The following is a 19161-nucleotide window of genomic DNA, read 5'->3' as shown; positions in this document are numbered from 1 at the left end:
GGAAGGCAGTCTAAGATTCAACAAGAGTGAACCGCCTTCAGCCTGTATGTACCAAACTGCTGCCTCCAGGGCCTGAAGTTAAGAGAACTCACTTTGACTTTGACTGTTCAGGGTATCATTTACTTTGCCTGGGTCTTTTAAAAATGTGTTTTACTGTTGCCTTAACGAAAGTGTAACTGGGAGCCAGATTAAGTAGGAGTTATCATCGTAGTAATTTGTAGATCTATGTATGTATTTAAAGTCATTTCTTCGATTAATAAATGTTTAATCTAATTTTGCAAAAATCTATAAGGCTTGGTGGTCTTATTACTACTAAATTCAAGGCACACATCTCGAAATTTGTACAAATTGCAAAACAAGCTGTGGCAGTTGTTTCAAGTTTCCCTTTGGGATTTGAACAACTCAGCATTTACCAATGGCTGTGCCACAACAATGCATTTCCCAGTGAGGGGGAGGAGGCCAGCAGCATTCCAGCCCGAGGATGGAGGCAAAAAAGGGTCAAAGTTCTTCCTGGTGACTTGTTCATGTGGGCTATAGGTGATGACAAAATCAAGCTTTGCTCTTATGGTCAAACAGACTACAAACACTCATTACCCAGACATGCACGAAAAACAGGTGATATACTCGACACTCGGTGGCTCCTGTGAAACCATTCCAGCAAGAGTTTAGTGCTTGACAAAAGACTGGGATAAAGGGGAGAAACATTACAACAACTTGTATTTATATAGCACCTTTAAATGTAGTCTCCACGGGACACTCAAAGTCAAGTGTTAAGACAGCCAAACAAATTCCAGCATCCTCACCAAAGCCAATTCCTCCAACATCACAACCATGATCATACAAAATCAGCTCTGCTGGTCTGGACACTGAATCCACCTGTCAAATAATCAGTTTCTGAAGCAGATCCTCTTTTCACAACTTAAGGATGGTGCCCACTCTCAAAGAGGACAAAAAAAAATGTTTTAAGGACACTCATAAGGCCTCATTGAAAAGGGGACAAATTGACCTTGTTGTGTGGGAGGAACTTGCTGATAATTGTGTCATGTGGCTGCGCCTCATCCAACAAGGCACAAACTCTGCTGCAAAGAAGCAATGAAAACAAAAGGAGAGCGCACAGAAGCCCGGCTCAAGAAACCCCATCCCTCAAGATAACTTTTACCCTCTCTGCAGGTTGGCCTACTGAGTCAACTGAGGACACACAATTCCATAAGTCTGGCAGACGTCATCTGCAATTCGGGTGAGTGACGACAACGATGAATGTAGTAAGCAAAAGGTTGTTCAGTTACTGTTGAAACCCAACTGCATGCCTGATGCAAAATGAAATTAAACTTCAGTCTTGTCTTTTACTTTTACAAGTAGCTGAAACAGGGATGTGAAGAAACAATGATACAAATAACAAAGATGTTTTGGCCACGTGATCGATATGAAGGAGTTTAACACAAACTTTTCAGTCATGGCTCAATGGGGAAAATCAGAGTTTGATGTGATGTCAGGATGTACTCCCTTTTAGTTATTTATGGTCCCATTTAGCTTTACTGTTTGTCTTTTTGTCTTCCTGATGCTGATGGTCAAACCAAATTCGTTACAGGCGTAAGAAAGTATGTCAATTTGTTGCTGCAGGTGTTCCTCAGTAAGAAATGTTAGTGTATCATCAGGGTAGAGTAACTCTCTGATGAGGACTTTGTCATGAAAGTATAATAATTCTCATAATATTATAATTTATTGTAAAATTAGGTTAATAGTGGTGTTTGGATAGTGTGTGTGTGTGTGTGTGCGCGCGCGCGCGTGCACGGGCGTCTGTGTGCGCGCCCACGCGATCTAATTGAATTGGAGACAGCTGGTCTGGAGGCTTTAACTCATCAAAAGAAGCTAGGTTTGAAATGCTAAATACATGAACATGGCTGAAGTCTTACAATGTGAGGGGAGGAGAATTTGCATTTTAGATAAATCAGGATAGTTTGAATTTCAAAGATATGTAGGATGTTGCACATAGCCAGAGAAGCTAGGCCAAGCAGTGTGTTTATTTTTCCCCAAAGGTTACTGATAATATTAGCACTATGAAAAGATTTATATTATGAGAAAGGTAAAGTTCCAAAGACATATGGGAACAATGAGATTTACATTAAAAGGAAGAAGCATGTATAAAGGAGAATCAGGCTGTGTGTCAGGGAAGGCATTGTAAGATCTACCAGAAGTGTGAAAAGCCTCCAGTGTTTGTGCATTAAGCCTGCTGTCTACAGAAATGAAGCTCGGAAAAGCCACTTTGAATTCTACTGTCCAGGATATTGTCTTGGCCTGCCTGGATCTGTTAAAATCTATTTTTTTTAACCATTGTCTTAACGGGGGTGTAACTGGAAGCTAGATTAATTAGGAGTTATTATAGTAGTAATTTGTAGACCTATGTATGTGTTTGAAATCCTTTCTTTTGTTAATAAATGTTTAATTTAGTTTTCTAAAAAAAAATCTAAAGTCTTGGTGGACTTATTACTATTGAATTCAGGGCATGTATCTCAAAATAAATACGAATTGCAAAACCGTTGTGATAGTGTGATCAAGTTTCCCTCATGGATTTGATCCACCTGGCACACATCATCTGCCACATAACAACTTAGTATACCTTTGTCTTGGATCTCAGGCGGGCAAGGCCAAACAGCTTTCCATCTGTTCTGGCATGTAAGTGGGCACCCTCTGTAGATTACCTGACAGCATATGAAAGCAAAGAGAAGAATATGCCAAAGAGTGTCAGTGCCAGAACACAACCCTGTTTGACCCCATGGCAGATCTCAAAGCATCACAAGAGCTGCAGCTGTTATGCCCAAGCTGAATAAGAGTGTGTAGAACAAGAGTAACCTAAGAACACCAAACTGCCAAACTACCGAGCCTGCACCCTCAGCACACTGCTCTACAGTGGTGAGACCCGGACAACATATGCTAGACAGGAGAAAAGGCTGAATAGTTTCTACCTTTGCTGTCTCAGACATATTCTCAGCATCTCTTGGCATGACAAGGTCACCAACTCAGAGATCCTGAATGTGTTAATCCATCAGCATACACTTATTGCTAAGCCAATGGCATCTGCACTGGCTTAACCACATTCATCAGATGGCCCCAGTGGTACCAATTTGCTCATACCAAGTCAACAATGTGCATCATCACAGGTATTCTTCTACCAACTCACCTCCCCTGGCCCACAGTCCTTCCCAACATTCCTCCCCAACATTCCTCCCCTCCACCACCCTGCCTCCCTACCACATCAAGAAGGTAACTGCAACACACAAGCTACTGCAGAAGGTCTACTCTAACCCAAGCCAGCCCTCATTCAAGTACCTCCTCAACCCACCAGCAGTATACTTTCCCTCATACCACCCCAAATAGTTAAACCCAAGGAGTGACAGCTGAGGATCTATGGCAGGAGAAAACATCCACCAGAAACCACTTTCTCATCCTAGACTCTACTGTTTGTCCACCTGGTTTTGATCTGCCACAGCAACAGTGGGTTTTTAAAATCATTTCCAGACTGGCTCCTCTGAGCAGCCAGCCAACATCAGTGGGGCCATCAAGATCATCCCATCAAGGCAGCAGCTGTGGTGCAGTCCAAACAATGGCTCATATTGTCAAGGAGCGTCCACTGATTAAATTTGAAGACGGACTTAAAGAACTCCATCTAGCCACTAATAAGGCTATTTCTTGCCTCTGTAACTATGCACATACTAACAAAATAAATAATCAGGTAGATGACAGCCATATGCCAAAAGACCTGTGCGGTGAATTGGCCACTGGGTTACGAGTTCCTAGGCATCCATGCCTCTGCTACAAGGACATCTGTAAGCAAGATATGAAGATGGTGGATATTGACACAGAGACAGAGACAGTCACCATGGCCTCTGGAGGCTGACTGCTTGGAAGAATTTAGCAGAAACAAAAAGCTCAGTTGGCTGAGAGCCCAGAGGAAACAGGAGCCAGCAAATCCTACACCTTCTCAGTCCATTGTCTTCGTCTGCAGCAAATGCAGCAGAGACTGCCATGCCAGAGCAGGGCTCCTGAGCCACACCAGGGACTGTTTAACAGGAGTGCAAACCATTGGCTTACATGACCAAAGGTTGCCACAATAGCCTTACTATCCTCGCTTATAAAATCTCAATGTCTCAATAAGATTACTATTGATGATCACCTCTAGGAATTCCTTCTCTACAAGTCGTACTGTTATAAATGGCCTGAACTCATTCCCTACATCACACTGCTACTCCTTCACCTCATGGAACACAATCAGCCACACAACAATAGCAGACTGCCTGAGGCAGGATGCAAATAGAAACAGGCGAGTGCAGGCACTGCAGAAATCAAACTATTTATTTAAAGTGCATTCAGAGGATCTAGCTGTTGCTGAGTCTGGTACAAATAGGGTGAGCCCAATAGCTTCAGCCACAAAGTCAGAGATTCACACCAGACAGCACTGCAAGGCCGGGAAGCAGCTCTGTCTGAATTTAGGAATAGCTAGACAAAGAAAGTTCACCTTCTACTCATCTAGGCAGTTGTATGACACAATTATAGGAATCAATCAATCAATTAGTCTACAACAGACCCAGAAATGGTGAAGAAGATCCTAGTAGGGGAGTTTTGGGACAATAGATCAAAAGATGTCTGTTCTTCCAACCATGCTACAGTCATTACAGGCCATGTCTCAAATTACTTCTACAAATATATCCCAAAATGATAGCTTCTGATCTTATTTCTAACCTACTTGCCTTTGTTGAGCAGTTTTTATGCAGAGAATAATTTGGAGCCAACCTTCTTTCTCTAAAACCATTATATCAAGATACGAATCAGAACTGCTTGCTGGGACAGTGCGTTAATCCACTGTTCCAAAAGCAGTATGGCTTCCCAATCTCAGACACACCAAAAAGATTTGGTAAGCTATGGACAGAACCATCTTTAGTGGGAAGACCTAAAAAAAATTAGATCAGGTCAACCTAGGTGACAGTTCACAGTCGCCATTGGTTTGTGTGCCAAGGTTGATGTGACAAAACTGGATTTGCTGCTTATCGTGCCTACCACAGTAGTGAATGCTGCAACCCACTGCACACAGAGCACTACAGTCCCTTGTGAACAAAGAATGTGTTGTCTGTGACCGAGCTCTACATAGTGTGGGTGGTGCAGAGCACAGCATTCTACTAAAGGCGGACATTCTATATTCCCTATGCTCAATAGCTTACAACGTCAAGAAAGGATATAAACATTGTACTTTTGCAAAAATGAAAAGATTTGAATATCAAATGAGTTAGGCCCTCAAAATTTCTTGCTTTTTAAACAAGGGTGAGCAAAGCCTGCTCAGGGACCTGGAGATGATGATGTGCTTAAGAAGCTCACACAGTCAAGATAGAAATTCTACTTTGTTCCCATCTAGCACAGCATGTAGAATCCAATAGGTTGCATTAATGTATTGAAAAGTGGTGCTTCATGAGGCATATGCTCACAGTTCGACTGTTAGCAAGATCTTCAAACATTGGCTACAATAACACGCAATTAAAGTGCTGCATTCTGTAGATTTCATTGAGGTCCTTAAGTTCAAGACCTTCCTTAAACAATCAGCTTCACTTGCCTTACTTGTGATTAGCAGAACAGCAATGTCATGGAAAGGTTTATTACAGTTGTTTCATAAAAATAAAGTTCTTACAAATGTAAATAACCACGCTAATAAGTCATCCAGAGAATAACTGTTTGAGATGAGGGTTGCTAAAATAAGAGCTTCCTGGGTGTAACTGCACACAATGCTTATGTTTTAGTACTTATGATTGATTCCTTGTCCTATCCGTGGGATCCAAGCAATCAATGTTCAACTTGCTCCAAAACTTTGTTTGTCACTATCGTGGTGGAGGAACTAACTCATTTAAACAGATTATCACCTCTGGCAAAATAAAGGAGAGGCTTTTCAGGCAAACGTATTAAGCATTTTTCTGGTAATATTCCATTACATAATTTCAGGGCTCCAGTGAACTAAGTCTAGTGGAAGACAAACAGAGTAGTGCAGACATCCTTAACTAAATCCCCCAAATTGCAAGGCCAATCTTCAATGTCATAACCAGTGTTACACTTACCCCCACGTCATGTCCCAAATTACTAAATGATCATTTCTGATCTTACTTCAGAGTCCACTTGCTTTGTTGAGCAGCTTTCATGCAGAGGATAATTTGGAGACAGCCTTCTTTCTCCAATTATATATGTTTGCAAAACAGAACTGCTTACTGGAATAGTGCATTAGTGCACTGTGTCATAAAACAGCACGACTCAGCTTCACACTCCTAAGGTGCACTTGCAAAAATTCAAACTAAGAGATGAAATGGAAGTTGTAATGATTGGAAGTTAAACCATTTGTTACTGTTATGGGGACCATGTGATTGTATAGCCCAATTAGCCCGAAGCACAGGAAATCTTAAGGGCAGAGCTTTTTAGCCTTGGTCTTGGAACAAGCATGTAATGTCCTTTGAAGTCTGTTAATAAAGATCACTGTTTCTTACAAGAAACCCGTCCTGCACTCTCCAAGTTTATTGCAGGAGTATTACCAAGAATATTGTGAATCTGGATATAGTGTGGGCCTCTGCTCATTTCTCTAAAACAATGTTATACAATGAGAATTCAAAATTGATTTTGCACTAAAAACAACTTTGAATTGTGGAATAACTTGAATTAATATAAAGCAACCAGCAAAATGAGAATCAAGTTCTTGGGGAAAAAAAATCAGAGATTATTTGAATTAAGATACCTGTAATAAAGAGGACAACTATACTACTTTTAAATACGCACAAGATCACACTCTTCCTACTGCAAAAAGCAGCTCATAAGTTATAGAAACCATTCTCAGTGACTTCCCTCATTGAATGGTCCCAGAATAGGCCACAGAAAGGCCATTGTCCAACAGCTATGAAATTATTAACATGGATTGATTCAAAAGTCAAAACGCATGAAAGTTTCAGCAGGGCAAGCAGCATCTGTGGAGAGAACTGATGCATTAACAAGAGCATTTAAAAAGGAGCAGAAGGGAGAGAGAGAAAGGTGTGCACGTATGTGTTCATTAATGCGCACTCATAGGATCCAGACTCGAAATATTATCTGCTCTGCTCTCCACTAATGCTCCCACCTGCTGAGTGTTTCCAACATTTTTATTTCGCATTTCCAGCAAATGCAGATTTTGTCTTTTTTTCTTTAAGTATGACAACTTGCATTTATGTAGCTAATTTATAAATAGATTATTTTCAGATGAAAGCTTTAAAAAGGCAGTCAGATACAAAAATGATCAGTTTTTTAATATAAATATATATATTATAGTTACAGACAGAAGGGTGGTTAACTTAAACAGTTTTCTCCTCTCACTACCTGTTCATAAGCAGGTTTGCTTCCCTCTTTATAAGTGGTGGAATATTTCTCAACCCCTCAGTTTTGGTGTGATCCAATTTCCATTAATAACCCCACAGAAAATTTGAGATAGGATGAACTCAAAGGGTTAATTTATTTGCACACACAAACGTGGGAGGATGGTCGCAACATAGCCCCCTGTGTACTCATACAGTAAAAGGATAGAGAAAAGAAAGATTTACAGGGCAAAGACCACAGAGAAAAAGCATTACTGTTTCATGTGAGTCCAGGGTCCAGAATTAAGGTCCAATGGTATATTCCTTCACAGAAGTCGGCGGGTTGAAAACTGATGCTGTGTAATTCACTTTTCCAGTAGAGTTGACTTCCACGATGAGATAGGCACACGGAGATTAATCAATTTGTGGCGATGGTACAGAAGTTCCAGTAGAAACAGTGTAGATTGGGGGCCAGGTATTCCAACCTGGAGAGAGCCCCTTTTCTGTGCTGCTGCTTGTAGATGGTAACTGGGTTTTCAGTGCAGCAAGGCAATATGACTGGTTTCACCATAGAGGGTCATGTCACATGACTTCCACATTTCCAATCTGGCTTTGACAAAGGTTGTGTATCTCTTTGTCTGGATCCCAGGGATCGCTAAATGTTCCAATTATTAAGACTTGAAAGGAAGGCTGCGGAGTCCTTTGCCCTAACAGGTGAATAGGCTCCAGTTGCCCAAGCCTGATTTATGAAATGCAGATGGCCTTTGTGGTAATTTTCTTTGAATTTGGTCTCTGCAGCTCACAAGTGGTCATTAGGGTCTCTTAAGAGATAACAAGGCGCAAGTTTCTACAAAACTACCATGGTAGCGCTTTTTGTTCAGGGTCACAGACAGACATACCTTCAGCCATTTTAAAATGTCTTTGCCCAGTTTTTAAAATTTTAGAAATTGGCCATGAGGATATATAATAATACATATATAATAAAAATATCCAGTGAGGGCTTAATCCCCTGACAATGCCAATAGCTGCAATCTTAAAATCTTGATAAATACATAACTGCAGGAGCTCTATGATACTCCTATTGCTCCATCCAAAGCAACAATCATCAGTACCTAATGTTAACCTCATAGTTACAGAAATACTAATTTTAACAAAATAGTGGTTTACATAAATGTGTATTTGTGCATGCATGGATATTTGTGTCCGTACGCAAGTGTGCTTTTGCAAAACCTTCATCTAGAAAGTTGAATCGGCAACCTTCCCCCCCGCCCCAACTCATAATCAGTGGATAAATATGCTTCATGGAGTGGTAACTAAACCATACAGATCAAGATGGGCTCACATTTCATCCCTAACCTACACAGATCTAATGTATGTCAGTCATGGTGCTATAATTGACCTCACAAATAGGGAAGAGGAAACCCAAGCATAATTCCCAGTCTTATTGGCTATCTACTGACGCTGTTGTAAAATAAATGCATGGTCCTTCAGCAAAGACAGGATCAGGCTTGACTGTGATGGTCTGTGAAAATCATAGTTTGGGTTCACGCATTATCAAGGCCACTTGAACAAAGTAAAGGAGAAATGACAACATATGGACAACGTCATGGAACTGCTCATCCCCTCAAAAGGCCAGAGTCGGAAAATAGGAGAAAAATTTCACTTTGAAGAGCTAAACAGATTTCCTTCCAACTTGGCCTAGAGCTATGTGCAACACTGGCAATATTTATTGCCCATCCCTAGTTGCCATGTGGGCATTAAGGGTCATCCGCAGTGCGAGAATGGAGTCATATGCAGACCAGGCCAAGTAAGGGTAGCAGGCTCCTTTGCCTTTAGAACTGCAGTGAACCAGTTTGACTTTGACAATCCAGTAGTTCAGTGATCATATCTGGTGCCAGCCGATTTTGCAACTAGATCTCTGGTATGCCAGTCCAGTACTATAATGACTATGCTACCATATCCATTCTAATGGGGATAAAAAAACATATGGGGAAAATCTCCTGTAAGCTGGCAAACTTAATAATTAGCCAGACTAATAATTAGCTTGGCTGCTAGTTGTTCTCATTCTTTTTATGTTAACCATCACCAACACTGCTTTTGGTTCACTTTTTTTTATTCATTCATGGGACGTGGGTGTCGTTGGCTAGGTCAGCATTTATTGCCCATCCTTAATTGCCCTTGTTCAGGGGGCATTTAAGAGTCAAACACAGCTGTGGATCTGAAGTCACATGTAGGCCAGACCATGTAAGGACAGCAGATTTCCTTCCTTAAAGGACATTAAAAGACCAGATGACAATTTACGACAATTGGCAATCGTTTCATGGCCATCATTAGACTTTTAATTCCAGATTTTTATTGAATTCAAATTTCACTATCTGCTGTGGTAGGATTCAAACCCAGGTACCCAGAGCATTACCCTGGGTCTCTGGAACTCTAGCCCAGCAGCAATACCGCTACGCCACCACCTCCCTGTAAATCATCAATCGCTTTATATTCTGCAGTCAGGCAGAAGAGATAAGTACCAAATGTATAGTGAGTAAACAGTCTTTTCGAAAAATATCAAGGAGTATACTTTACCAATTTCAAGGGTACCTGCATAGATCTGAGAAAAGACAGCTGTTTTGGTTAGAAAATTGCTACTTGTAAACATACTACAGTACAACTGCAGCTTCAGAGAGAGCAGCTTTGGAACTTGCAGAATTGCAAAATACCTAAAATTATTCAGTTATGCTATCGTCTTACCCAGCTCAGCCTCTTAATCATACATGCACACGACCCTTCACATAAAATGAATTACACTGAAATGCACCGACTATTCTGTAAAGCAGTGAATCTCAAATGTTTTCATCCGTGGACCACTTTGGTGGGGCAAAAGACCCCACAGACTACTGACCGATCACACCCCACTCACCTATGCTTGCCAATGCATATTTTTTTTTAAATCATAATTAATGGGAACTTATGGAAACTATAAATATTTTGTTGCTTTTTCACTACCAAATGTAATAAACTTACGTGCATTCGTTTTAACTGAATTTTTTTAATTCATTCATGGGATGTGGACATCGCTGGCTAGGCCAGTATTTACTGCCCATCCCAAATTGCCCTTGAGAAAGTGGTGGTGAGCTGCCTTCTTGAACCACTGCAATCCATGTTCTGTAGGTACATCCACAGTGCTGTCAGGGAGTTCCAGGATTTTGACCTAGTGATAGTGAAGGAATGGCAATAGTTCCAAGTCAGAATGAGGGCGGATTTGGAGGGGAACCTCCAGGTGGTGGTGTTCCCATGTATCTGCTGGCCTTGTCCTTCTAGATTGTAGTGGATTTGGAAGATGCTGCCTAAGCAGCCTTGGAACCTGCAATGCATCTTGTAGATGGTACACACTGCTGCCACTGTGTGTTGGCAGCAGAGGGAATGAATGTTTGTGGATGTGGTGCCAATCAAGTAGGCTGCTTCGTCCTGGATGGTTTCCAGCTTCGCGTGTTGCTGGAGCTACAATCATCCGGGCAAGTGGAGTGTTTTCCTCACACTCCTGACTTATGGCTTGTAGATAGTGAAGAGGCTTTCGTGAGTTGGGGGGGCGGGGGGCGGTTACTCTCCACGGGATTCCTAGCTTCTGACCTGCTCTTGTAGTCACAGTATTTAAATGGCTAGTCCAGGTCAGTTTCTGGTCAATGTTAACCCCCAGGATGTTGATAGTGGGAGATTCAGCAAAGGTAATGCCACTGAACGTCAAGGGGCAATGGTTAGATTCTCTCTTGTTGGAAATGGTCATTGCCTGGCACTTGTGTGGCACACATGTTACTTGCCACTTGTCAGCCCAAGTCTGGATATTGTCCAGGTCTTGTTGCATTTGGACATGGACTGCTTCAGTATCTGACGAGTCATGAATGCTGCTGAACATTGTGCAATCATCAGAGAACATTCCAACTTCTGACCTTATGATGGAAGGAAGGTCATTGGTGAAGCAGCTGAAGATGGTTGGGTCAAGGACACTACCCTGAGGAACTCCTGCAGTGATGTCCTGGAACTTAAATGATTGACCTCCAACAATCACAACAATCTTCCTCTGTGCTAGGTATGACTCCAACCAGTGGATAGTTTTCCCCCTGATGCCCATTGGTTCTATTTTGCTAGGGCTCCTTGATACCACATTCAGTCAAATGCTGCCTTGATGTCAATGGCAGTCAATCACACCTCACCTCTGGAGTTCGGTTCTTTTGTCCATCTTTGAACCAAGGCTGTAATGAGGTCAAGAGCTGAGTGGCCCTGATGGAACCCAAACTGAGCATCAGTGAGCAGGTTATTGCTAAGCCACTTGATAGCACTGTTGATGACCCCTTCCATCAATTTACTGTTGGGGCAGTAATTGGCTGGGTTGGATTTGTTCTGCTTTGTGTGTACAGGACATACCTGGAAAAATTTCCACATTGCCAGGTAGATCCCAGTCTTGTAGCTGTCCTGAACAGCTTAGCTAGGGCTGCAGAAAATACAAGTTATTGTATTAGTTAATGCCAGAAACAAAAGCATAGATATTTTCATATTTTGAACATTAATACTATGAGAGAGTGTTTATTTGAAACAATACTCTTCTTCTGAGAAATCAATACTTATTTTACATAAAACAAAATCATCAATAATGTAAATCTTTCTTATAAAACTATATTGTTGTTGCTTGCAGTTGTGACAGCACACAGGCGGGGACCAGTCCATTGTGACATTGAACCAAGGTTGATCCCTGGCTTGATGGTAATCATAGAGTGAGGGATATGCGGGGTCATGAGGATATAGATTGTGGTTGTACACAATTCTGCTGCTGCTGATGGCCCACAACATCTCATGGATGCCCAGTCATGAGCTGCTAGATCTGTTCGAAATCTATCCCATTTAGCACGGTGGTAGTGCCACACAACACGATGGAGGGTATCCTCAATGTGAAGGTGGTACTTCGTCTCCACAATGATTGTGCAGTGGTCACTCCTACCGATACTGTCATGTGCAGATGCATCTGCGGCAGGCAAGTCAGTGAGGATGAGGTCAAGTATGTTTTTCCCTCTTGTTGGTTCCCTCACCACCTGCCGCAGACCCAGTCTAGCAGCTAGCAGCTCACTCAGTAGTGGTGCTACAATGTCCATCACCAAGAGTGACTCAGAAATGCCCCACCCAGAGTACATTTCTGCACCCTTGCCACCCTCAGTGCTTCCTCCAAGTGGTGTTCAACACGGAGGAGCGCTGATTCATCAGCTGAGGGAGGGCAGTATGTGGTAATCAGCGGGAGGGTTCCTTGCCCAAGTTTGACCTGATGCCATGAGACTTCATGGGGTCCGGAGTCAATGTTGAGGACTCCCAGGGCAACTCCTTCCCGACTACATACAACTGTGCTGCCATCTCTGCTGGGTCTGTCCTGCCGGTGGGACAGGACATACACAGGGATGGTGATGGTGGAGTCTGGGACATTATTTGTAAGGTGTGATTCCATGAGCATGACTATGTCAGGCTGCTGCTTGACTAGTCTGTGAGACAGCTCTCCCAATGTTGGCACTAGCCCCCAGATGTTAGTATGGAGGACTTTGCAGGGCTGAGACTGCTGTTGTCATTTCCGGTGCCTAGGTTGATGCCAGGTAGTCTGTCCGGTTTAATTCCTTTTTTGTGACTTTGTAGCAGTTTGATACAACTGAGTGGCTTGCTAGGCTATTTCAGAGGGCATTTAAGAGTCAACCACATTGCTGTGGGTCTGGAGTCACGTGTAGGCCAGGCCAGGTAAGGACGACAGATTTCCTGAAAGACATTAGTGAACCAGATGGGTTTTTACAACAATCGACAATGGTTTCATGGTCATCATAATTCAAATTCCACCATCTGCCATGACAGAATTCGAATCTAGGTCCCCAGGGCATTACCCTGGTCTCTGGATTACTAGTCCAGTGACAATACCACTATGCCATCGCCACTTTAATAGCCATTATATACAGCTGGAGATCAAGGGGACAGAGACAGGTGATACTTTTTCTGCAACACTTGACATTTCAGCAGAAAGGAAAGAATGATTGTTAGCATCTGATTCCATTCCAATTGCCATGAAGGTTCCAAACGCGCCTTCAATCTGCATCATGGCCTTCCCAACACCACCCAGCAGTTCTCGGCTTCTCAGCCCCAGCCTGAGGAATGAGAAAGTGCCAAAAAGTGCACTAGCTGCCATGCCAACTGCACAGCCCATCATGAAGCCCATTTTAACTCTGTCGAAGCAGCTGGGCTGTGACTGACCATACAGTCACACTGTGACTAGCATCGGCGATGTGCATTCGAAGTCTCTGCACCTCAAGAAATGAGTATCATTAACAAATCAACACCCAGCACCTGTTCACCTTATTACCATCAAGTGCTGAGCATTTAACATTCATTGAACAGAACCTATTTGATGCTAACAGATTCCCCAGTTTTCTTTAAATGACATTGATATGCATTAAAAAATTCATACAAAATGAAAATATCATGTTGTCTTATCATACCATCAATCTGACATAATCCAAATTCCCTTTTTGCTTAAAAAAGTATAACATGAAAATTTCCACCTTGTTACAATCCATTACAATACAAGGTGACCGACTGTCTTCAAGGATATTCAACAATTTTGCTGGATAAGCAGTTCTTTTTGTGAAACAATCAGATAACCGGTGACTTGCATCAACTCATTGAATTTTGGAAATTTCCTTCCTTTCCAATATCTCTTTTATACTCGTGAGATCCATCCTCAACTTCTTTTCCGCAACATTCTTTGTTGAATGGGCATTGTCCCAGAGTGAACGATTATCTGTGTAGCATTCTATGGGCACATTTTTCCCCAGCTGCTCCTTATATAGAAGTTCCTTTAAAATATTCAATAAATACATAGCCATATCTGTCACCTCTGCTAGCGCAAGTTTCTCTACAGCTAAAGTACTTTTAACTACTCTACCTTCTTCAATTCCCAAACTAATAGGCAGCATTTATCATTTCTTCGCACTAAAAATATAACGAATCCTGCTGTACTCAAATAACCATCGGGAAGGTTAGCGTGTGAGGCGTCACTAAAAATAACTAGTTTTATCGCTTTCAGGATCACCCAGGTTTGGAAATCTGATCGTACATTCCTTTGAAATTAATTTCTTCAATGTCTTATTTGCTTTTAGCACTTCCCCAACCATAGCATATTTCAGCATGGTGCTCAATTCTAATACATCATAACACGCATCCGGTCTAGTTTAGGTGCATAACCAGTTTAATTGCCCAATTAAGCATCTTAACTGATCTGCTTCTTCCTTAGTTGCAGAGTCTTCCTTTTGAGAGGACCTAGCCCAACTTATCAGGATCCTATTAACATTCTCTAATTCAGGCTGTTGAGTCAAGCTTTGTCTGCCTCATATCCAACCCTACATACTTAACAGCTCCAGAAGCTTGACTTCCGATTTTGAACTCTTTCATAATTTTATCTATTACAAATTTCTCAAATGCTGCAGATCCTGCCCACAGGAAATCATCTACGTGCAATAAGAAAATGCCCACTAGCTTTACTTTTTACAAAATATAAATAAAACATTGCTGGATCTACTTTTTACTGAACACAACCAGCTTTTAATAAGACAGATCTAACTGAAAAATATCAAACCCTGGATGCATCGTTTAGCCTGCAAACACACTTATTCAACCTCCATTATTTCCCCTCTATATCTCCAGCTTCTTTTGGAGGCTTTAAAAATGCTTCTCTTTGAAATTGCTCCCCTTGCAAAAATGCTGCTTTGACATCTATGGATTTACATTCCCTAGAATATGTCGCTCTAAATGCTGGGAAAATCCTCAAACTTGCTTTTCCTGCTGTTGGAGAACCTGCTCTAACCTCCTGGTTGCCCAGTTGTTCTTTGAATCCCTGAGCCACCAGTCTAGCCTTAGCTTTATATGTCCCATCAGGAAGTACTTGCTCTGTACACATCCATCTGAGGGACAATGCTGGTTGTCCTTTATCTGGAACCTCTGTGTAAACACCAAGCTCTCTCCAATTGTCAAGCTCTTTTTTGTTTTACCTCCTTTACCAATTTACCAACTAACTTGTTAGTAGCCACAAGAGCTTCTCTAGCGTAAGGGCTCCTACTTCTTGTGTCACTCCTCACTTTTCATGTGGTCCTTACCCTAGTTAAAGCACATCCCCTACTAGATCTCCTGCCCCTATCCGGACTACTACTACTTGACCTGTGCCTGCTGGGACTTGACTTCCTTACAGAAGTTCTTGATCTTCTCCTTGGACTGCAATCACCATTAGACCCACTGTCTGAACTTAACACTACGTTTCCTGGCTTTCCACATTTTCACTTCCTTCTGCTAATCCATAGATCTGATATTCTGCCCCTTGTCCTGTACATTCAGCCAGTTTTTGTATTTCCCTGTGGCCTTTCCTGCCCTTCCTACTATGGTAGCTTCTCTCCACTTACCAGCCCCTTCTGGCATATATGCCACCCTTGTTCCAACTTTCGGTAGTTGATCTTTGCAATAAATGGCCCTACCCTGATCTTCACTATCACTTGGTCTACTCTCAGTCAGCCCATTATCTACCACAATCTGTTGTTCATACGGGTTTGGCATATACGTGCGCGAGATGCTTGGTGCACCTTCAGTTTCCATCAATGCGTAATCAGTGCCAGTAAGTCACATAGAATGTACTCTTAACAGTTTGGTTACCATGTTGCAAGATTATCGTTTTGCCATCAGTGCCTATAACTTTTCCTGGGCCTCTCTATTCTTTTTGTCCTTCTCTTTTATAATATACCATATTCCCAAGCCGAAAATGCATTTCTGACAGCCTGATTTGATACCTCAAAGCCCTCCTGATTTGTTCTGAAGCCTCCATCTTAATAAATGCTCTCCCCTCTGTATGCGTCACATTCAAAATGTTCTACAAAAAATGGAACTAATGGTAGTCCCCTCCAAAGCTGGGGGATGGTGCCACATTATGGCAGGAATCCGAAGGTGCCTTCAACAAACTAATTGATAAGGGCTGTAAACCCCACGTGAAGTGTGTTTTTTGCATGTACTGCCCATGCTAGAGCAGTTGACAATTTACAGTTTGGTTGGTCTCCCAAAATTTTTTGGAGCATTTTATCAATCACAGTGTGATTTCTCTCATATATCCCATTGCTAAAGGGCTTTCTGCTACTGTGTGCATTGCTACAATATTCAATTTTTCACACATACTCCTGAATTGCTCATTAGCAAATTCTCCTCCAGTGTCCATTAAGAATTTAACTGGTGCTCCCATCTCCATTCCTACCTATCTTTCCGTTATTTTATCGACAATTATTTTTTTGTCCTTGCTATAAATTACCATTGACAGACTAATTCTAGTCACTACGTCTACAAAATAGAGAAGAAAAATATTTATTTTATCCCATACTTTGAGGTCCAAGACTACAGTTTCATTCAAGCCTCTCACCAACAGAAGTCTTACTAGTGGTCGTGATGGTGTTCTCCTTGCTTATTAAAATACCGCATTTTTCACCAATATCCTTGACAAGTCTAGTGTATCCCTCATCCAGTACTCCTGCATCCTTTAACAGAATCTTCAACCCATGGCTAGAAGGATGTGCAAATTGTCAATGTAGTTTAGTAATAATTTGCTTCTCCTCCTTTAAATCCTTATCCCCACCTGCCATTAATATCCATTTAACATTCTGTCTAGAGATGATAGGCCTTAAAGAAATACAATAATGTCCCAACTGCGTGAATTGCAAATCTACAGATTTTCCAAAGACAATGGCTTTATCATGCTCCATGTCTAACCTCATTTGGCCCTTTTTCATTGAAGGCTTACTTAACAGTAAAGGTATTTCACTCGATATAATCAGTACTGATAAAGTGATTTACACCTGCTATTTTACACAGAATTACTATTCTTTTTAGTGATTTTAACGTGTTACCATCACCAAATCTGAAACAAGTAGAACTGTCATATTCTTTGACTTTATTCCAGTCTTCCTTACTTAAAGGATCCATGTAACAATTTAGCCAGTCCACTTCACACACTGTGGACGTACACCCACTGTCTAGAACTGCACAATTAAAACAAATCTGCGACTAGGGTACTCATTACCGGAGTAAAGCTTTTGGTAACTAATATGATTCCTTCCGATTAGTCAGTATCGTCCTCCTCGCCTACCACATTTTTGTCTCAAAAACTCTACCTTTCATTTCCAGGCAATTCAACACAATGATACTTAGAACCGCATCTGAGGCACTTGTTGACCACCCCTTGGTTATTTCTGTGGTCCATCCTCCTTCCATTATTGCCCACTTTCTGCCGTCTATTATAGCTTCCAAAAGGGTCCCTGTCCTTGTACCCATTGTTTATAGTTCTTCTGTTGTACAGACGTTTGGACCCTACATTCGAACTGTCCTGAAATGCTGCTAGCATTGTATCCTCCATCTTTAGCGTCACTGCCAAAGATCCCACTTGTACCATAAAAGTGGCTGGAAATGAATGCTTGCCCAAGAATTTTTTAAGGATTCAGACACTTGATCCATAAGCCTCTCTCTTTAAATCTAACTCCAGTTAAAATCAAGAGCCTATCCATGTCTGATATCCTAGCACAGTCCAATAATTTAAAGGCAAGAACTGATTTAGGAATTTCCATGTGAAATCGCTGCAATCTCGCAGATAGAAGAATATATCATGGAGCTTAACTGATTATGGATGAAACATCCATTTTTCTACATTTGTCAAAGTCCAACCGAGCCTCGTAGGCGTTTAATAAGTCATCTTCCACAAATTTTATCCACGAATTTTAAGAGGCTGCCCAAACTTTCGTCATTGTTCAGTTCCCGAGTGTCTAGTTCCAAGAACACTTTGTGGCAGATCTTGCTCCTGACAGGAAGTGAGTGCCAGAGCTGTCCCTTGCTTTCTTTTCGGCAGAGATGTAACCCATTACCATGCCTGAAACTCATTTTTCCATTGATCATACAATTCTGTTTCACAAAACAGTGATGGAAAATCATATCCTGCCACCTTATGCCTGCTTTCAGTTATCTTTCTTCAGAGTCTGCAATTACAATCTTCTCAAAAAAAATTACCTGCAATTCTAACCTTGTGTCTGGAAATAAAGCTCAGTCTCCAGTCTTCATTTTCAGCCAAACATCCGCTGCTACCAATGTTGGCTTACTCCCAAGCCTGGATGTGAAAGATACACAGAGGCTAGGATGCTTAAGTGGAGAGTAATTTTTTGGCTGACTTCTCCCTTCTAACACAGGCAACCTGCATTCTCTTTTGATTAAACTAAATTAGGAAAAACAGGCGACAAAACAAGATGCAGCCCCTTAAAGGGACACTGAGAACAAAATTTCAAATGTTAAAGGAAACTTAAAAACATTAAACCAAAATGTGGTCAAAGGGGTCTTTAAAGCACCCCAGCCCCCATGGCACCCAATGAGCACTGAAGGCTTCAATCATGCCAGAAGACATTGCATGCTCCCCCTCCAAGGACACCCAGCCACAAGTGTAGCCGCAGAAGAGAAACAGAAGAGAAAAGCTGGCTCTTCCTTATATACAAGTGGGTACCATTAACAAATCAACACCCAGCACTTGTTCACCTTATTACCATCAAGTACTGAGTATTTAACATTCATTAAACAGAACCTACTAGATACCAACAGAAGTCGTATCTAGCACAGAGGAAGATGGTTGTGGTTGTTGGAGGTCAATCATCTCAGTCTCAGAACATCACTGCAGGAGTTCCTCAGGGTAGTGTCCAAGGCCCAACCATCTTCAGCAATATCCTTCCCTCTATCATAAGGT

General features: G+C 41.7%; 1 protein-coding gene and 1 pseudogene across 2 annotated transcripts in view; both read right to left on the bottom strand.

The window, feature by feature from the left end:
- The window catches only part of LOC144687599 (oxysterol-binding protein 2-like), a 336708-nt gene that overhangs the window by 302353 nt on the left and 15194 nt on the right, over positions 1-19161 (bottom strand). The gene's annotated exons all lie outside the window — the stretch shown is intronic.
- LOC144687171 (reactive oxygen species modulator 1 pseudogene) lies at positions 13309-13635 on the bottom strand (annotated as a pseudogene).

This window comes from Cetorhinus maximus, chromosome 12, assembly GCF_964194155.1.
Source record: "Cetorhinus maximus chromosome 12, sCetMax3.hap1.1, whole genome shotgun sequence".
NCBI lineage: Eukaryota > Metazoa > Chordata > Chondrichthyes > Lamniformes > Cetorhinidae > Cetorhinus > Cetorhinus maximus.
Note: the sequence above shows the minus strand (reverse complement) of the source record. Positions and strands in the feature narration are given on the sequence as shown.